Raw genomic sequence first — 22,605 nt, forward strand, 5'->3', positions numbered from 1 at the left:
TGCTTTCCCAAAGCTTACATACAATGCATGTCAAACTGACTGGCCTATAATTTTCTGTTTTATGTCTATCAGCCTTTCCTTTATATACAGGGGCTACTATAGCAACTCTCCATTCATTTGGTAAAGTTCCTTCCTGGAAACAATAATCAAATACATGCTTCAGATATGGTATTATATCCCAACGCATCGTCTTTAAAATATCCCCCGAAACCTTATCAATTCCAGCCGCTTTATAGTTTTTAACTAACGTATCTTGCTGTAAATGTCAATACTTCTTTAGTATTAGTCTCCTCCTCTATCTGGACATTATCCTTGTAACCAACAATCTTTACATACTGCTGACTGAAAACTTCTGCCTTTTGAAGATCCTCCTTGGAACCTGTTTCTGCCGTAAAGTACCTATACTTAGAACGTTTCTTGAGAGAAAGGGTGGTTCCTTTTCTAATATGACAGCCATAAATGAATATTCCTCTAGATGCATATCTCCAAGGGACACAGGTATGCTGGTCTCTCGTACACTCTTCGCTGATAATCTGCTTAACTCACCTGGATGAGGACATGACTTCGGTTTTTGAGTAGTACTTGTAGATGGTGTAGTCGTGGAAGTTGTGACCGGCTCCACTTCTTGAGACGTCGAGGTACCAAGAACAAAAATACACAGGAAATAGTTAATTTCTGATAAGCAATAATCCTGAAAATCTATCAGAATCTGTGTACATAAAATCCGTACAGAATTATTTCACGGTCACCGACAATGTCTACTTCAAAAAATGGGTATGTTTAAAAAGAGCTCTACACCAAGAATTGGAAAATGTATGTGTTTGTCTCTTTCGTGTAAAGACTTGTGGAAACATTACTCGTTATGATAATATTGCTCCAGAAGGGTCTATTTCGTTTGATTTATCATTCTTCAAAGTGCGCAGTTCCTTTTACACAGAATTACAAGCTTAAAACCCAGAATGATGACAAATAAAGATATTTACAGTTGATGTTACTGTATTTTCGAAGCAGAGTTGTATATCAACGGGCATATTACATCGTAGTTCCCTTTCACACAGGCCCTAAATTGCGGTGCCAGTTTTACCGGAAGTAACCTTGGTTTTACAGCAAGATCTAAATCGTCTCTCTTATAGCTGATGCCAAGTAAGTAAGTAAGTTACAAATGTTATGCCGAAGATTTTATTTTCGGTCTGACCTGGAAGACAAGGGGAACATAAGTTTGCGAGTTCTGAGCTGAGGAAATATCTGTAACTAAAAGGACATGCACATTTTAACCAGCTGGTTCCCGAGTGGTGACGTGTGCTCGAAGTCTTCATTCGAAACTCTCAGAGAGTCACGTGTTTGGAACACAGCTAGCAACATGTGGTCTGCTCCTCCTCTCCTGCAGTAGTGAGCCCAAGAACGTATGAACTGTCGCTTGGAGAGGGAAGACAAATAGGTACAATCCCAGCATTCACCGAGCAGTGAGCTCTCCCAGCACCACGTGTTTCTTAGGGAGACTCGGAAGCCCGAGTACCATATTAAGTCTTCCTCGACGTCAGAGTCAGCTTAAAGTGGAAGAAAATCATAAATCTTATTCAAAACGTTTAATTAATCTCAGAGTTCTAGAGTCAGTTTGTTCTCTGCAGGTCTCCTTTGGTCGAAGCACAAAGGAATGTAAGGGCCACAACGTACATGACTCCCTACTCTACATACTGACCTTCTCGCAGTTCTCCGTGTTCACAACACCAAACTATTGACGTTCTACGTCATTTCTAATATCAAATCTGTCACTCGTGGCCGAGTGGACAGTACAATACACAAACGGTATCCCTTGCATTTCTAAGAGGCGAATGACCGGGTTACCACTTGTTCTTTTCCGACCCTGACGGTATAAGCGAGTCTTCCATCTTCCTACTGGTTGTTGTAAGTAAAGGTTGTACTTCCTCTTAAAACACCACCTTAATTCCCCATAACCATATGAACTTTTACCAATCCAATCTATTCGTTAATACCGATCAATTTACTCTTTGACTTTTATAACCTTGTTTTATCGCATTTGTTCCTAGCTACGGCTAAAAGAGTTTCGTGATCATCTATACCGCCTTTCACCGTATCTTCTCAAAATACTTTCTGATCCACCTCTTCGTCCCAGATTAATTTAAATTTCTGCCATTCGCATCACCTCCCGAGTTAACAGTTTATTAATTTAGAACAATCACTACAATCACATTATTTTCTGTGAAGTAGCCTACATCCCTGATTATATGATTAAATATTTCACGTCTGCATCAATTTATTCATGTCTGTACACCCCAAAAGTTAGCGATTGGAATAACTCACCAAAGGAGATGTTCGATAAATTTCCAATATAATTGAAATCCTTTAAGAAAAGACTAGGAAAACAACAGATAGGGAATCTGCCACCTGGGCAACTGCCCTAAATGCTGATCAGTATTGATTGATTGATTGATCTCTTGAACTTCATGTTTGTCACCTTTAACTCTTTATTAGCTAACACATTCTTCTTTCATCCGTACAGATACTCCCCATCCTATCTCTACAATAAACACTCCAGTTCCGGAAGGAATTTGCGTATCATTATGTCACTCTTTAGCCATGATTCAACCCCTTATATAACATCTGGTAAATACTGAATTACTTCATTACAACCTTTTCCTGTACTCACACCTCCGCTCCTATATCTCACCCCTAAGCTATACATACACACGCACTAAAAGACTCACACGTACCTACTCCTTAGTACCCCTCCACAGAGTATCCCAATGATCATACTCTCCTCTCCTTTCAACTGCATAACAAGATCCCACACTATGTTGGTAGTTATTCCTGCTTGCCATACGTTGTTCGAACCAATACCACACAATCTATACCCTCCTCTTTCCTCAACTCCTTGGTTCCCTTTCCTCCACGCACTTTCTCCCCGAGCCTATCTATAGAGTCCTCAATGACCAGATCTTCGACCTCATCCACCTCATTAGATTCTTTTCCCTATTAGCCTCCCTAGTCTTCCCTGATGATTACAGATCCTACTTCCTCCTCCGTTTTCTCCTTCTCGTGGCCCTGTTCCACGCCCTCTTCCTATCCTCTAGTATACCTGGGTTCCCTTTCCTCCACGCACTTTCTCCCAGAGCCTACCTATGGAGTCCTCAATGACCAGATCCTCGACCCCATCCACCTCATTAGATCCTTTTCCCTGTTAGTCTCCCTAGTCTTCCCTGATGATTACAGATCCTACTTCCTCCTCCGTTTTCTCCTTCTCGTGGCCCTTTTTTAGGCCTTCTTCCTATCCTCTACTCAACGTACCTCCTTCTACTTATCTCCCACCTTCCTCTAACACTTTCATTTCCCCCTATTTCCATCTGTATTTTACGAGCGCTGACTCACGGATACTTCACTTGATCCCTTTGCCCTTAGCGTACCTGTTTTTCGGAGCTTCCCCTCCCACCACACCTTGTATTTTGCTGCTGTTCTCCTTCCCTTGTCACCCGCTCTTCCTTCGTGCTATCTCCCCTTAAGCTACAAACTGTAACGGTTAGCGCAATGCAAGTGGGCCCACACATTTTCCACACGAATTTGGCAGGACTGCAGGTATATAGCTAAATACGCTCACATTCATTGGGGGTGCTACTGGAAAGAACTGCTCAACCTCGAGGCAATGACACGAGTTTCCACTGCTTACCTTAGGCCTTCTTCCGTAAAACCACATTTCAAAGACCTCTATTCCCTTTCTCTGATAAGCATGTTTCTATCTCATGCAGTCTCACGTTCCAGACATATGTTCCACAAACGACTGTCCGAATTGAATATTTATGGTGAGAGAACGTTCGTTTACAAGAAGGCTTCCTTTAGCAAATGTTGTTCTTCGATAAATGTTCTGCTAGATTCTTCTGCCATTGGTTATGTTACTTCCTAGCTACCCAAATTCCCCTACTTCCTTGGTGAGTACATTTCCTAGTCTTGTATCACCTGACACTCTAGGATTGCCTGCTCTAGAGGCGTCGGTCGTTTCTCTTACTGCTGTTCCCTGCACACGGAGGAGACACGCACTGGAATACCAACTGTGAAAAGAGTTCTATTCTTACCGTGTACTGGTGGATGTACCGACGTCAACAAAACCACGTGCCGAATGTCACTTGAGTTAAGATACGACATTTTCTGGAACACATTGACAGCCAACTCATACTGGTTATCGGGCGAAGTAATTCGTCGCGTGTCAACCTGTAACAAATTTCGAAAACTTTAGACGTAGAAAGTTAGGTTCACTGTGAGCAGGTCCTCCTCACACTGACACTTGTGTTTACTCACTCGCACGTCACAAGGTTATTGCTGCTTTATTGGACTTTTCGCCATACCATATAGTGGCAACTTACGGGTAACAATGCTGTTAGTTCCATATTCTTAGATATGACATTGAAAATGGCAGGTCTATTGTTCGTGTGTGCTAAAAGTGAAGGAATGTCCGTCTCTCTGCACATCATTCCCTTGCTGTAAAAAGGGACAACACGTCAATCAAGCCATTTGTTTATTAAACGGGGATTCTGGTGTTTTCCATGTCCGGCTTCAGTGACCGAAATACCCAGGTAAAGAAAGTACGTAACTGTGTTTAGGAATTTGCTTTCAAATATCAAAGAACAAGATTGACGACGAACTGAAAGTTATCAACATCTGCTGACCACAAGTAATACCAGTGGTGGAGGAAATCAACAGCCAATTACAGTGAAATTCAGGGAGAGCTTGAGAGATCACTTGGGGAAATGCAGTACTGTAGAAGTAGGCTCATTTCCAGGTAGTGTAGTAGTAGATATATTCTGGCTGGGCGCCAAGCAATGTAGCAGTAGATACGTTCAGGCTGGGCTACATCCTACTGCTCCAGGCACTGTAGCAGTAGCTATCACATGGCTGTACTACTTCTTGTGGCGCCAGGCAGTGTAGCAGTAGCTATCACATGGCTGTACTACTTCTTGCGGCTCCAGGCAGTGTAGCAGTAGCTATCACATGGCTGTACTACTTCTTGCGGCTCCAGGCAGTGTAGCAGTAGATATCACATGGCTGTACTACTTCTTGCGGCTCCAGGCAGTGTAGCAGTAGCTATCACATGGTGTGTACTACTTCTTGCGGCTCCAGGCAGTGTAGCAGTAGCTATCACATGGCCGTACTACTTCTTACGGGTCCAGGCAGTTTAGCAGTAGATATCAACATGGCTGTACTAATTCCTACGGCCCCAGGCAGTTTAGCAGTAGATATATTCTTGCTGGACTACTTGTTACAGCTCCATGCAGTGTAGCAGAAGGTGTGTCCTTACTGGACTACTTCTTACGCCTCCAGGCAGTTTAGCAGCACATATCACATGGCTGTACTACTGCTTACGGCACCAGACAATGTAGCAGTAGATATCACATGGCTGTTCTACTTCTAATGGCCCCAGCAGTTTAGCAGCACATATCACATGGCTGTTCTACTGCTTACGGCACCAGACAATGTAGCAGTAGATATCACATGGCTGTTCTACTTCTAATGGCCCCAGCAGTTTAGCAGCACATATCACATGGCTGTTCTACTGCTTACGGCACCAGAGAATGTAGCAGTAGATATCACATGGCTGTTCTACTTCTTATGGCCCCAGCAGTTTAGCAGTAGGTATCGCCAGGCTGGACTATTTCCTACGGCTCCAGGCAATGTAGCAGTAGATATCACATGGCTGTACTACTTCCTACGCCTCCAGGCAGTTTAGCAGTAGAATGTCCTTGCTGGACTACTTGTTATTGCTCCATGCAGATAGCAGTAGCTATGTCCTGACTGGACTACTTCTTACGGCTCCGTGCAGTTTAGCAGTAGACATGTCCTTGCTGGACTACTTGTTATTGCTCCATGCAGTTTGCAGTAGGTATGTCCTGACTGGACTACTTCTTACGGCTCCATGCAATTTAGCAGTAGACATGTTCAGGCTTTACCCCTTCTTGCGGTCCCAGGCAGTTTAGCAGTAGACATGTTCAAGCTTTATCATTTATTGCGGTTCCAGGCAGTTTAGCACTTGACATGTCCTTGCTCGACTACTTCTTATGGCTCCCGACAATATAGCAGTAGATATCGCCAGGCTGGACTACTTCCTACGGCTCCAGGCATTTTAACAGTAGATATCACCAGGCTGGACTACTTCTTACGGCTCCAGGCATTTTAGCAGTAGATATCGCCAGGCTGGACTACTTCTTACGGCTCCAGGAAACTTAGCAGTAGATATCGCAAGGCTGGACTACTTCCTACGGCTCCATGCAACTTAGCAGTAGATATCGCCAAGCTGGACTATTTTTTGCGCCTCCTGGCAGTCTAGCATTTGATAACAAATGGCTGTACTACTTCTTACGGCCCTAGGCAGTTTACCAGTAGATATGTCCTGACTGGACTCCTTCCTACGGCCCCAAGCAGTTTAGCAGTAGATATAACATGTTTGTAATACTTCTTATGGCTCAAGGAAATTTAGCACCAGAAAGCGCCAGGCTGGACTACTCCGTGCGGCTCCTGGCAGTTTAGCAGTCGATATCACAAGGCTGTACTACTTCTTACAGCCCCAGGCTGTTTAGCAGTAGATATGTCCTTGCTGGACTACTTGTTACTGCTCCATGCAGTGTAGCAGTAGGTATGACCTGACTGGACTACTTGTTATTGTTCCATGCAGTTAGCAGTAGGTATAACCTGACTGGACTACTTTTTACTGCTCCATGCAGTGTAGCAGTAAGTATGACCTGACTGGACTACTTGTTACTGCTCCATGCAGTGTAGCAGTAGGTATGACCTGACTGGACTACTAGTTACTGCTCCATGCAGTTAGCAGTAGGTAACGCTAGGCTTTAATACTCCTTACGCCTCCACTCAGTTTAGCAGTGGATATAACCTATGTGGACCTCTTCTTGAATCTCAGGAAAGTGGCATCCCGATATCCACCGAGTTCTTTCTTCTCAAGTATTCTATCTGAGCTGAGAACACCTAGGAGGGTTTACGGTAAAGCAGGGAGCGTATCCAGGGAGGTGTTCCCAGCCAGACGGATGTTTCTTTGTTAAAGGAAACGACTAGTTTCTCCTTGATGCATTTTCCATGTCTCCACAACCAGTGTAGTATGAATATTGTTTAACAAATTCTATGCGGGCCTAGCATAGGCTGCTTGCCACAAAGACAACCTGTGTGAAATGTTACGGAGTCTACGAAGTATAAATGCAGCTTACTACTATGTTGTAGCAACTTACTGCAACGTCCCGAGGACACTCAAAACCAACACTGTCCAAACAATCAAATACAAGAACAGGAAACAAATGTTAGTTACTTTAGGTGCAGTAAGCTGCATAATCAAAATATGGAAGGTGCCTTTAAATTATTTAGAGGTAAAAGGCCAGTGTCAAATAAAAATTTACACTTCACAAGTCACTAATGCTACGAGACTTTCTTAAGGCGGAAACAGAAATATATTTAACTTACAATGACTTGAAACTGGAAGAATTTGAATAGGTCATCCATTTTAACAAAGGTTAAAGAAAATACTAATTTTTGGATAACCGAAAGAATTCTTAAGTAAATATGAAATACTGGCCTGCAACAATTGTTTCCTCCTGATAACTGAATTTAAGTTAATTGGATCAAATAAATCTACATAAATGAATTTGAAATTTGTTTCAACGTAATCAAAGCTCACATTACAATTGCAATAATTGTAATAAACACGATAACAGGGCCACATTACTTCTGCAACGCACAGTGCGTCCAGAATTGAAATTAATGTAAGCCAGTTATGCTTTATAATAAAATAAAATTTTTAAATATCATAGCCTACTTAAATATTCCCCATACGACCATAAAATTTTAATGGAAAATATGAGCGTTCCAGCAAAACTACAGAACAAAGTCACGCACGAACTGTAATGCTGCTACACGCAAGGCTACAGAGTACACAATCAAGAAGAGAGAAAACAGGGATGTGAATTGTTCTGGTGAGCGCTTAAGAAAAGAAAATTTAACAGTTAGGAGAATCAATTTTCAATTTTCAACTCTCTACCAACCGCCATGATACAGATAATAAAAATAATAGTAATTATATTAGATTGTATGATTCAAATTGCACATTAACATTAAATTTAACAGAGGGCAAAATCGTGGTTATGCAATTTAATGTGAGGTGGCATCGTAAATGGCATGATGCACATATGGGGCGATTAAGGTAATATTTTCTTGAATAAACCAAACCGATAGTACAATTCCAGTTCCAAATATTTAAAACATTTGACACTACTTACATCAGCCTGTATGAATATTAGCAAAGTAATCTAAACCTTCACCTAGCACTCAGTTGAAGACCGGCACACAGACGTAAGCAAATAATAACCCACGCCACTACTATGCACACGGAAGGAAAACGAAGAAAATAAAATAATTTCCAACATTTAGAAATTAAGGCTTTGCCTTAAATATCGGTTAGGTTTTCCTCCATTCCGCCGAACGTGCACACATCCAGACAGAACTCTAGTGCAGGGAGGAACATACAGCGCATGCGCGCCAGTACTGATTTCCAAGGGACCAATAGCGTTCATCTCAGCCACGGCGCAATAATTACATATCACACTTTTAAATAATTGTAGAATGCACAAATTAAACAGGCGCACCAAAGAATGTACGATAGAACGGAAATACACAGGTCGGATGTGTTTCACGTTACAGTTTCTTCTCAAGGATTCCATCTGCACTGTGAGACTTTAAAGCGGGGAGGTATTTCCAGCCACACGGATGTTCCTTGAATGATTTGCTAAAGGAAAGTACTAGTTTCTCCCTCATCTATTTTGCATATCTCCACAATTTCTGTAGTACCGATATTGTTTAACAAATTAAACATATGCTGTTTGTCACAAAGGCAACCTGTGTGAAATGTCACAGTGTCTGTGAACTATAACTACTAATTTCTAGCGCATCCCGTGACGAGATCGCTAACTAGCAGGACGCTTGACTTCGTTCAAACAGATTAGGTACAGGGCAGATATAATTTTAAATGCACGTTTGTTCCTTCAGTTACACAAGAAATGTGAGTAATTACTTCTGCAATGTGCTACTTCACTGCAATTCGTTGTCCCTTACTAAAGTAGTCAGTGGTTAGCACACGAAAAGCAGGTCTGGGTTTGATACATTTTGATATCACGTACCTATTAGATTATTTCCGCGAACTGTATTGCTGTGGTTTCAAAGTTGGCTTCAATTTGAGTGGCACATGCACATATTTTGAATACAAAACACCAAGTTAATCACACACAATTTTATCCATCCAACACGGGGGCAGAACTTTGTATTTGAGAATATACGTTACCGTTATCTTCCAGTTATTATGGGCGTCCTTCTCTCCACGAACAGTAACGTGCAATGTCGAATCCACGGGTGATGAATACTGATATGTTCCTGCCAGTGAAACTGCTAGTGTCAGGGGCAAAAGAATCTGGAACAAGTACAGAGTTCAGAAGTTAACTATGACGAATATGACTTCCTGAAGGAGGTTATGATGGAAAATTTGGTAGTTTAGAGCAGAATACTGACTTCAGGTTCATTCGCTGTCCACCCTCAGTCAAACAAACACATTACCTTAAATCGTCAGCCTACTTTGAAAACTTTGGTGGTCAGTTACCAAAGCACTGCGCAAAACATTTTCCTTTGTAAAGTAATCGTCTCTTTCCCTCCACAGTTTTAGGTATTCGCACAGGATTAATGTACTTCGTCCTGATTATTTGTTAATTATCGTAACGAGAGCTTCATGAACTTACTTCTAAGTATGTATGTGCGAGGATAAGGAAAGGGACCACTCTTCGCATCGTAAGCGAGGCTCCACAAACTTACTCCCTCGCGCTCATTTAGCAGCGCGAACATAAGATAAAATTACTCGGATACCTTATCCTATGGTGAATAAAGCCTACCTCGGCATAAACATCCAGTCTTCTCCCAAAATTTCCGATACCGATGCAGTATTCCGGTGTATTTCGTAGTGTGACTCTCTCCTTATTATTCGTATAGTTGTGAATTTAAGTCTTTTAAAACATTAAAATATATTCGGTTAAAAAGTAAGCAGTAATAATTCTCACTGTGTCAGGGACTAATGATGCACCAAATGAAAGCTTTAAAACAATCTCCTGAGAGTGACTTTGAAAGTGAAAATTGTGGTGAGGAAAGTGAACCTTCTGAACAGACGAGTTTCAGGATACATGATGTTCCCAAAGTTCAAACAGTCTCCAAATGTACGGAGGAGGTTAAAGAATTTGTAAACAAGTGTTGTGGCTTCATCCATTCTTCCAGAGTAGAATGTCAGGAACGGATTACAATTGGGGAGAACATGTCAATCACCACCACATATTAATGATAGGTGAGATGACTGCATTAGTACAAAACCAGCCAATGACGACAGCTACTGAGAGAAAAAATATGACAGGAAAAATAGTTACACAATGTATCACTTCAAAGGGCAGGTGTGTCAGCCATTCTTTCAATTTGTATTCGCTTGTGGCTCTAAGTAGATAAAGAATTTAAAGGAACAATTCAAGAAAGAAAGGTTGTAGCCCAAAATTCACCGAAACGTATTAAAGACTTCTCAGATAAAATCTATTCCTTTTGATGGTCGTAAAACAATTTCAGTGAACAAAATGCACTTTGTCATGCCAGGCCGGGCCCCTACAATGCGGAAAAGTGATCTGATGCTTCTCCCAACAGACATGACTAAGAAGTACGTTCACACATTATACTCTTCAGTTGTAAATCATTAGAGAGAATTCCTGTATCACTCTCGTCCTGGTATTCAATCTGGCGTACAATTTGCAGTAACATAGTAGTTCAGTAATTAAGACTGATGTGTGTATGACTTGTAGAAGAAATCAGACTGTAATAGCAAAACTGTTAATTTCTGATGAGGAGGAAAAAAAGAAAACATCAGAGTTGATTGTCTCTTGCGCCACATAGCTGTAGGCTCAACGCATTATACTTTTGATTTTGCCCAACAAGTGCACTCACCATACGATCCGCAACGAGTTTGACCCATTTCCTTTCTTACAGGCTAGCATGTGAACCACTTAACAAATTTGTTTTGTCCAGAAGCTTGTACTGCGGGTCTTATCCCTTGTCATGCCATGTCTTTTTCATTAGGTGAGGAGCATTTAGAACTCCATGCTGATAACTGTGTCGGGCAAAATAATAACGCCTTAATGAGATACCTCATATGGAGAGTTAGAGCAGGAAGACCAGCAGTTGCAAAATTTAATTTTTGCCAGTGGGACCCAGGAACTTTCATCCTGATTTGTATTTTGGATGCTTCAAGAGAGCATTCCGAAATAAAGTGCAGTTGTTGAAGATGTAACTGTTGTCACCCGTATTAGTTGTCAGATTTCTAGCTATATTATTCCTGTCGCTATGGCACAGAATCCAGAAATGTAACAGTTCCTACTTATGAGTGAGAAAACAAGTTCCACGCTGGAATGGAAGACATTGCATAAATAACCCACATACATCACTTCATGTATACGAAAGAGCTCCCTGGTGAAGTGCTGACAGAGAAATGCATAGTTTTTGATGAAGTACTCTACATCATCCTTCCGGAAGAATCGCCGCCTGATTTCCGCAAGTCATCAAACCTCAAGGACTTAGCATCCATAGACAGACGTATCTCATTTGGTATCAGAACATAAGAGAGGTATACTATGTCCCGCGTAACATTTTTCACTGCTCCAGCAACGCCACCACCAATCATCTCAAGTGTTAATCTTATGGAGCCGGCTTCTGTTTCTCCTCCTCTGCCAATAATCACACCATCATCATCTTCTCCTTCAAAAAGTGCAACGCCTAAAAGTACAAGTAAGGCTCAGAAGAGAAAAGCACCAACTCCGAGAAAATTCTCCCCAAAGAAGTGGATTCGACACCCTCCCCCACTGCAGCTACTGCGGAGAGGCAGGACATCGGGACCAGACGGTGAAAGGGCAAAACACAGGCCTCAGCATGAATAACAGATATTCCTGCTGGCTGTGATTACCGATCGCTAAGGTATGTGATAATTCTTGTAACGTGCAGTAGTGTTGCTAATAGTGTCTTCAGTGATCGTCTGCAAGTCATAAAACCTCAGAGACTTAGTATCGACAGATAGATCTCCATGAAAAGATTAGACCGTAATAATATATGTTTGTATTATTCGCTAAAAAATCTACGTCGGAATAGCGGTGAACATGAAAATGTAAATGAACCGTGAGGTACATCCCAACGCCGCGCATTTAAATCTAGCGCCTAAAAGAACTCCTCGACTAGTGAAAGTGTGAAATTGGAACTAGACCAGCTTATAAATTTACTCAGAAGATGCCATCACTAAAATATGATATAATTTTGTTATTGTGAAGTTTCCTGAACTGACTATATTTCTACTTGTTTTGTTTGCCATTCATCAAGAAGTTTATACATTCTTCCATAGATGTCACTACTAAAAACTATGATCATACACCCTGGTGCGAAGTGAAAGAACTTTTGATTTAAAGAAGTTTTGTATTCATAAGATTTTTACTAATTGATATTCATTTATTTTGGGTTGGCAACATTTATCCTTTCTTTCCGCCAGTTTTGAATCTAGCCAATTCCAAATTTCTGTAATTAATTTTCAACCTATCACAGCCTTCTTCTCCGATTTTGTATGCAACTTTTAAATTACCTAATAAAATGAGAGGGTGTGGCTAGTTTAATCTTGAATGGTCTCGAACTTTCCCCGAGGGCTTATAAACTGCGGATTTCCACGTCTCTTGGCCAATTGATCGGGAGTGTGTGTGTCAAGCAGGAGGCGCGAGGCCTCTTCGTCAGCTGCTAGAGCTTCTACAAGGTAATGGCCACACAACATCTTTCTTTCTTTCTTGCTAGCTCCGCAGTTTAACCAGAGAGAAAGGTCCGAATCATCAACTATGTAACATACTTTTCTGAAAATGTAACTTCTGACGGCTAATGTAAAAACGTCATAAAATCTTTAACTGTAAATCGGGGATAGAGAGTGAAGTACCCTCTCGAGCTCCCCTTCATCTTGGACTGAGGTGACTACGTTCGTAACTGTTCTTCTTCCTTTCCGTAATATATTAGTTTACCCTTATACGAGTCACCTCAGTAGTTTGGGAATAGTCCCTGTTTCACCGGCCTAGTGCACCTTAGGTTTTTAAGTTTTCACTATCTTGGAGCACTGAACGCCTCCATTCAGTTTGTGTTTTGGGCCATTTTACTTAACCTGTTCTTTTCCGCAAAGGCCCTGTAGGTTGGGTACAAGATACCGCTGTTTCACATTGTAAGTTGGGCCATGGAAGGCCAGAGAGTGTACGATTTCTGATATTGCCTCGAGGAGGCTGAAAGGAAACGGAGAGCCTATTAGCTCTTTCTCAAATTTTGTAATTGTAAAGTATGCCTCTGGGAGGCTAGATATTGCAAATTTAACAGCAAGTGCTCTTTGAATTAGGGGATTTCTGCTCTTTATTAAAGTGGTCTTCTTTAACATGTAAATTTGAGCTTGGAGCTGAAGCATTGTAAAGCGAGGGGTTCGAAGCCCAGGACCTGTCGAATTCACCAATATTGTATTTTCATTGACTTGTTCCAAAATTGCTAATTGTACCTGTTGTATTGTTATTTGTTGATTTTTTAAATTCTAAAGAAATATAACCTTTGTTAAAGTTTTAAATTAACTTTGATATTGTAGTTAGACCCATTCACCCGGCACCTTCTTTCACCTCTACGATCCCCAAATACCCCGGAACAGTAAACACCAGCGTAGCTAGCAAATACTTCAGTAGTTATTTGTGTCCTAAAGTAACCGAACTTTTAAACAGCTATACTGGAAAGTTATGAAATCTTATGTTGAATCATTACATGCTAATTTGAGGCCTCGCCGGGCTGAGTGGCTCAGACTGTTAAGGCGCTGGCCTTCTAACCCCAACTTGGCAGGTTCGATCCTGGCTCAGTCCGCTGGTATTTGAAGGTGCACAAATACGACAACCCCGTGTCGAAAGATTTACTGGCACGTAAAAAGAACTCCTGGGGGACTAAATTCCGGCACCTCGGCGTCCCTGAAGACCTTAAAAAGTAGTTAGTGGTACGTTAAACAAATAACATTCTTATTATTAATTTAAGGCCTTAATTTCTTTGTTAAATGATCTGACCATTTCACATCCCTTGCCACATGTCTTCCCTGTCTTGGCCTATATTTCCAAAACGGAGCCTTGAAAACTATGGACAGTACGTTTTCAGCCCCGTCTAGTCCAAGTAATTAGGTAGGAGTGGCTTGCACGGAGAACTCGTCCTGTATTCTCACTGAGCATGGATTGTAGTTATTTCCACGTAGCAGATTGCGTGACGGGTAATGGGTGCGCAAGCAATGTTTGCTAAAACAGTCTATTCCGAATATTCCGCTCTATCACAGTCTGATGACCCATAGGCCTTTACAAATCGAAAACACATTCTTCACGAGGAGAAGTCGCAGCTTCCAGAGGACATTACCTAGGTCCGGCCTCGAACACCGAAGTTCACTTTATATTTGGGTTTACAAAAATACACAGAATTGGAAGCAGCTGTAGCTTCTAGTTTTACATCAGACAAGACTCGAACCCTCGATTCTAGTTCACAATTATTTACAATACGCGCTCTGTTGGGGCAGTAGCGTACGTTATTCACAATTGTCTGAATCACAGACCCTTAACGCAGAAGGAGTGTATTACCCACATCATTACTTATTACGTGGTTACGTTCTCTGAATTAAGGAAAGAGGGTAAGGCCTACATGAATTTTAGAGAAATACGGACACCCTGACAGTTACATGCTTACTAAAACTTCGAAAACCGAATTCGATAGCTGCAGTCGCTTAAGTGCGGCCACTATCCAGTAATGGTTCGAGCCCCACTGTCGGCAGCCCTGAAGATGGTTTTCCGTGGTTCCCCATTTTCACCCAGGCAAATGCTGGGGATGTACCTTAATCAAGGCCACGGCCGCTTCCTTCTAACTCCTAACTCTTCCATATCCCATCGTCGCCGTAAGATACATCTGTGTCGGTGCGACGTAAAGCAAAAAAAAAAAAAAAAAAAAAAAAAACATCGAGATCTTCCCGAGTTTCACACCCAGAAGTTTGACATATTTAATGTTGTGCCATACCTTGTTAATTAGCTCATGTTCAGACTGCTCTTCCACCTTAATCCGCCATCAGATGATACACACACAATTCAATCATTTTATGGGCTAATTAAAATAATATTATTTTTGATAACTTCTGAATGGTTAAAAGAAAACTTACTGCCGATAGGTTACCCAACTTCAAAATACTAATTTTGTTCCACCTTGATGAAGTGCTTTTATCAACAGGGGCAGGACAAAATCGATGCTAGGGACATCTTGCCCCAGAAAGTCAAACTACTAGAATATCTGACGGTTCAGGATATTTTACACAAGTGACAGCATAGACAAGTTTACGAGGCCTCAGTCTCGAAACAGTGAACATAAATGCCAGTAATACCTACAACTTTTCCTCTAGTATTCTACGATACATCTTCTGTAAATGTGTCAAAGTTGGCCATAACTACCCATTTATCTTGGAGCATTACTCGACTGTTTGCATGAAGGAGTTATACCAAATTAATTCAGAGTTTCTATAGTGTCCCCAGTGTACAAAGGATTAGGTGATAAACATAAAGAGAATAGCTATGGGCCAGTCAGCTTGACATGTGATGAGCAGAAGCTGAGGAAAGCATTCTTTACGGTTATCTTGCACACAATTTCAATTTCAAAATTCAAACTGGTCTGATAGAATTAAATTTGTGTTTAGGAAGGGGACCAACTAGCAGGGTTCAAGCAAGGACAAAGCGACTGCAGCGCTCTTTACGGATGTAAGGCCAATTAACAGGGCGAAACAGCGTGTGACTGTCTACATTTCAGAAAGCATTGTCTGCTCATATTCTGATCCCGCTGTTTTCTTGTATATTAATTACCGTGTTGTGAAAGTAGCGCATGTGGATCACCACAAGTTCAGTACTTAGGGGTCGCAGCAAGGATGTAAAACAGAGGCGCATAGGTCACTGGTAAGACCCATTCAGCGTATACGCGACTCGCCAGGATTACTTGACTCAACAATAACACAGGAGGGCGCGATTTGCTCTGGGTCGAGTCCGACAATTAGTAGTGTTATGAAAACATTGGAAACTAGCTGTCAGTGGAGAGATGAACATACTAACTCTATACATGAAAATTGTCAGGAATAGTCTTTAAAGTGTTATGACCTAAGCACCATCACCGTGGCCTCCTACCACACTTTGTACGCATATTCTTTGATGAAGGAATGCTGTAGAAATTGGCTGACGACATGCAGCAGGTCTTGTCGAAAGTGGTGGAAACATGTGGAAACCTTCGTCTAAACGTGAACTTAAAGAAGACGTAATACATTATTGTGTTCAACGGAGCTCCGATACAGAGGATAGACGAGCGCTGGGAGCAGGTGCAGGATAGCGCGGTGCTGTCTGTCCCGCATTGTGGCGTTCGGAGCAGTGTTCTGGACAGTGAGGAAAGATTAGGAGCATTTGAAATGTGGGTCTCCCGTGGTTTGCTGGGTAGAGGAGTTAGAATTGTGCAGGGCTCCTAAGATCAACAAGCTCTCCCACTGTGCACATATCATGGGACGCCCTCCTCCTATTAATTATACAACGGGAGATCGAGGGAGGAGGGATCATGGGAACCCCACACGTCTTGGCTGGGGAACAGACAAGAACAAGCCTAAGATCTCCAACGTCCGATGACGGGTACGGCACTAGGACGGTGTCCAGTGTGATGCTAATTATTGCGGTAGACTGAGCGTCCGAAGAGACGGGAGGAGAACCATTACTACATGCACAGAATAATGTACTATTAATAACGTGTGGAGGGACGGCAATTACTAGGAATGTAACTGTGTAGGTTGGTGTCTGCTGTAAATGAGCTCCTGCAAGCCCCTCGTTGCTTTCATCCGATGTAGCTCCACCACTGACAGCACACTCTTGTGTTACATCCAGTTCCAGTGGTGTGAATATTCATCATTCACAAGATATCTCACTCAAATTCCAGGAAAATCCCATTACTCAATAGAGATACACTAGCGGAAATGGAAAGTATTACACCGATACCCCAGTATTTCCATGCCCGTGAGACATATAGATTAAAATTTCAACCTCATACGACGTAATTGTTAGTACAGGAAACGCCATTCCTAAAGATCTAGCGTTACTGTCTCTCTTCAGGGAGCGATCGCAACCCAGCATGCCTAGAGGACGTGAACTGGCAGCTTATGGGCGTGAGGGATACCGCTGTAGGGTCGAAACTGCGGCACGGGTCCTTCCAGAAGGAGAAGGTGGCCCTGGCAGAGTGTCACCACGATCCGTCGGGAACAGATTTCGTGGGCTGCGTGTTTGTGATGTCTTTTGAAGTAGGGGCCGCATCCCCAGAGACATGCACCAGGTCCCCTTCCTGTACGGGGTCGTGTATGAGGTGAGATGAGTCTCCCCTTCCAGAGAAGTTACTGAATGACGTGATATATGATAGTATGACAAAGATGCCGGCACGTAGCCTACTCGTGTCGAACAGCTCAAGAATGAAATTTTTCACAGTCAACAGCGTCATATGCCCCCACTCCGTATGAAAATAATCCAGTCTTTTGACACGAAATCTAGGGATTACAAATTGTATACTAACATTGTGATGGTGAAGCAATGGGACTCGAACCGTCTAACGTCGGTATCAGAGAGTTTGGTGTGCATGGCCACCACTCCACGACCAAGCCTGATATCAGTTTCAGAGAAATAAGTAAGCGACTCACCCAATGCAGCGACATCATGGTGTGTGGCGTTAGTGGTTGATAGACACAGGATGCGATTAGACAGCTGTACTGAGGAACATTAGCTCTGGCCTCCCATTTATATCCTTCAATTGGTAATAAAGCCCAGCAGCTCAATGGCCGACCTATCAGAGTCTTTCACGTCATATACCCATAACCGCTCATAAACTAACAGTGTGAACCTGTGGCATAAGCTGTGAATAAAGACCAGATTTATACAAAACTCGTGCATTTTTGACAAGGAATATTGCATACATTCTATAATAAGGTTTAAAAATAGTTTAACTTTAGGTGTGATTCGATCAATAGCAAAAATATCTACGGATTTTTAAACTGTCTACCCTTGTCGTAAGCTGAAAGAGGGATAGAAAAATAATTCAATGTCGACATCCTTTCCTAAATGTAATATTTTGTGACCTTACAATGAGTTTCAGAGTGCGTCTCACTAAACAACTATATTTGCACCTAAACCAACAGCGTCTTTGTCTGTGAAATGTGTTTTAGGTACGAGGGTGACCAAGTTAGTAAGGTGTCGAAGTTCTACAAGGAGTTTGAGAATTGACTTCCTGTTTATCGAACATTGCCAATCAATCACTACTGATCTGCATTTAGGGCAGTCGCCCAGGTAGCAGATACCCCATCTGTGGTTTTCCTAGACTTTTCTTAAATGATCGCAAAGAAATTGGAAAATATATTATTGAACATTTCCCTTGGTAAGTTATTCCAATCCCTAACTCTCCTTCCTATAAACGAATATTTGCCCCAATTTGTCCCCTTGAATTCCAACTTTATCTTCATATTGTGATCTTTCCTACTTTTAAAGACACCATCCAAACTTATTCGTTTACTGATGTCCTCCCACGCCATCTCTCCACTGACAGCTCGGAACATACCACTTAATCGAGCAGCTCGTCTCCTTTCTCCCAAGTCTTCCCAGCCCAAACTTTGCAACATTTTTGTAACGCTACTCTTTTGTCGGAAATCACCCACAACAAATCGAGCTGCTTTTTTTTCTTTGCATTTTTTCCAGTTCTTGAGTCAAGTAATCCTGGAGAGGGTCCCACACACTGGAACCATACTCTAGTTGGGGTCTTACCAGAGACTTATATGCCCTCTCCTTTACATCCTTACTACAACCCCTAAATACCCTCAAAACCATGTGCAGAGATCTGTACCCTTTATTTACAATCATATTTATGTGATTACCCCAATAAAGGTATTTTTTATGTTAACACCTAGATACTTACAATGATCCCCAAAAGGAACTTTCACCCCATCAACGAAGTAATTAAAACTGAGAGGACTTTCCCTATTTGTAAAACCCACAACCTGACTTTTAACCCCGTTTATCATCATACCATTGCCCACCGTCCATCTCACAACACTATCGAGGTCACCCTGCAGCCGCTCACAATCTTGTAACTTATTTATTACTCTGTACAGAATAACATCACCTGCAAACAGCCTTATCTCTGATTCCACTTCTTTACACATATCATTTATAAATTTATGAAAACATAAAGGTCCAATAATACTGCCTTGAGGAATTCCACTCTTAATTATTACAGGGTCAGATAAAGCTTCGCCTACTCAAATTCTCTGATTTTCATTGTCTAGAAACATAACCACCCGTTCAGCCAGTCTTTTTTTCTAATCCAATTGCACTCATTTTTGCCAGTAGTCTTCCATGATCTACCTTATCAAATGCCTTAGATAGGTCAATCGCAATACAGTCCATTTGGCCTCCTCTATCTGAAATCCTACAAGCTGAGCTTCAGTGGAATAAACTTTCCTAAACCCAAACTGCCTTCTGTCAAACCAGTTATTAATTTCGCAAACATGTCTAATATAATAAGAAAGAATGCCTGCTGCAAATGACCTCCCGAAAGCCACTCGTTGCTCTCATCCGATGTATCTCCACCACTGACAGCACACTCTTGTGTTCCCTTGTTTGATTATTCATCAATTAAAAAATATCCGACTCTAATTCCGGGAAAATTCCATTACTCTATAGAGATACCCTAGCGGAAATGGAAGGTGTTACACCGCTACCCCAGTATTTCCATGCCCGTGAGACATATAGATTAAAATTTCATCCTCATACGACGTAATTATTAGTACAGGAAACGCAGTTTCTAAAGATGGCGTGTCTAACGTTACTGTTTCTTTTCAAGTAGAGATCGCAACCCAGGGAAGGGCTAGGAGTGGGAGGGAAGCGGTCGTGGCCTTAATAAAGGTACAGCCCCAGCATTTGTCTGGTGTGAAAATAGGAAAGCACGGAAAACCATCTTCAGGGCTGCCGACAGTGGGGTTCGAACCCACTATCTCCCGAATACTGGATACTGGCCGCACTTAAGCGTCTGCAGCCATCGAGCTCGGTGACTGAATTTCTACTAGTTTTGTTTGCTATCCATAAAGAAGTTTGGACATTCTTCCAAAGATGACACTACTAAAAAATATGATCATGCACCCTGGTGCGAGGTATAATAAATTATATTTCAAAGAAGTTTTGTATTCATAAGTTTTTTACTGATTGATGTTCATTTATTTTTGGATTGGCAATATTTCCTTTTTATTTCCGCCAGTTTTGAATCTAGCCAATCCCTAATTTCTGTAATTTATTTTCAGCCAATCACCGGCTTCTTCTTCGATTTGGTGTGTAACTGTGTAACTGTACCGACATTGTAAACGAATTTAGTCATCTAAAAATGACTGTCATTAAGAAAAGGCCCCCGTTATTATACTGATCACAGCACAACTCAGTTTTGACTGGCAGTAGGAAAGGTGCCTGCTATTATAGTAAAAAATTCTCAACTTTAATCTGTCTGGAAGTAAGAAAGGGCGCTTGCCACTAGGAAGGTAATGGGGTCTCCCTTTATAATGAAAACTTACCTGCTCGATTGTGAATGGCAGTAGAGAAGTGAGCCTGCCGTTTTCACCACAACTCCGCAATTCGCACTTTACACTGGAAACAACGTATGACAACCTCCTCCTGCCGTTTCTGGGTAACGCTAAGAAATATGCAATTTTAAAAAGTATTACTTAGTGCATGTACAGTACTTTACTTCGATATCCATATACAATGTAGAATACCGGAGCGAAGCACGGGTATATTTGCTAGTAAGGTAAGTACATGGCTGAGAATTATCGCAACATTTCGTGATATTAAAAATCTTTTGGTCAGAGCCTCTTATTCAATTTATACTCATAGATAACTGAGTTCACTCTACTAGATTTAAGAGTTCAAGGCCTAAAATTGAACGTGTTTCATTCTTACCAACATTATATATATTTGGTGTCATAGATCGTAATAATTATAGAAAGGTACATTTTATGAGCTAACTATAGAACGAGAATGTTTAAATTTGGCACACAGAGAGAGAGAAGGGTCTATAAGGTATATTCAACGAAGAATTATTTTTCTAGTGTTTCAAAATTTCGTTGTAGAATTTTCTAAATGTCGAAATTCCCGATAGCAGAAAAAAACCATGTTATTTTTATGAAGTTCTATAAACAGTGTACAATAATTATTTTTGTCAAATGAATGGAAATAATCCTATAAACATACCGTGAAAATTTCAAGTGCATTGATGCAGTAGTTTCTGAAATAAATGTACCTTATCTATAAAAATGATATTTGTGGGAAATGGCAATTAAAGTAATATCTACATGATTTAATACCAGTTCATTGTAAGCAATCGAAACAGTCCTGTTCGTTTGGTTTTTTTTTGCTTCTCGTTATCGATCTTCTTCTCATTTTGCTGTCTCACATGTTATCTTTTTCTTTTGGTTGTCACAATATTTCAGATCAAGGCTCTCTGGAGTGGCAAAGCACCACGAACCTGCTCCATCATTGAAGGCTGCAACTCTATCCAGGACAGCTGTAGTCAGAGTTTCATTTCCCACAAATTTTGTTTTGAGGCATCTTTCCCGGATCCCAGCATTCAGGGCCTCGATCCCAGTCTCTATATATGGGCTTGATCACCTCTGCTACAGGGTGAACATGTTTGTGTTTTACGGTGGTATCTACAAGACTGTTGCTCTAATTACACCAACCGAACAGCAACTGATAAGATGGATGTCACGCCCTACTTCTAACCTTAACTTTGATGGCCATATCTCGAGTTAACATTTTTCACCAAATTACATTCAGTGATATGAAAATCGATATTTTTTTTTACCCAAACCTAAGTTATTGTCACTTTAAGCTTCGTCAATTGTTTATTTCTTCTGAACATTATTTTCAAATTATATTGCATCTTGCATGTTATTGTTCTCAATAATGGTAGTGTAGTTAAATCTGCAAATTAAATTCTAGATTGCTAATAATAATAATTACATGTCCGAATCGTTTAAAAATTTAGTGGATATCTTATGATGCGTGTGATTGATACATTTGTTGGAATATCATTTATTCATGGTTCTGACTTGGAATAGAATCTCCGAGAATTTATGAATCCCGTTATGCCATACGTTCATGCTATATTACATTGCACAACCAAAATATTTGAATGTTTCTTTCACTTCGTGAGCCAATTCTTACTAATTTAGGGTTGATAAAAATGAATATCACAAAGAAAATTTTTATTAACATTAGTTTCTGTGATATTCAATACCTGTTTTTTTTTAAAATCGGATCGAAAGAAAACGATTCATTCTAGTTACATATGCCAACAACAATAAAACTTTTAAAATGACAGTTTAAAGAAATTGTTGAGGAATGCGAAAACAGGTTTGTACCT

General features: G+C 41.1%; 1 long non-coding RNA gene across 1 annotated transcript; it reads right to left on the minus strand.

Moving 5' to 3' along the window:
• Positions 1 to 4,184: 4,184 nt before the first annotated feature.
• On the minus strand, positions 4,185 to 17,859 carry LOC137502909 (uncharacterized). The gene is made up of 3 exons (XR_011018915.1): positions 17,846 to 17,859; positions 8,325 to 9,466; positions 4,185 to 4,221 (listed from the first exon to the last, which is right to left on the minus strand). It is a non-coding gene; the product is annotated as an uncharacterized lncRNA (long non-coding RNA).
• Positions 17,860 to 22,605: the final 4,746 nt, after the last annotated feature.

The sequence above is a fragment of the Anabrus simplex genome, chromosome 13 (genome assembly GCF_040414725.1).
Source record: "Anabrus simplex isolate iqAnaSimp1 chromosome 13, ASM4041472v1, whole genome shotgun sequence".
Classification (NCBI taxonomy): Eukaryota; Metazoa; Arthropoda; class Insecta; order Orthoptera; family Tettigoniidae; genus Anabrus; species Anabrus simplex.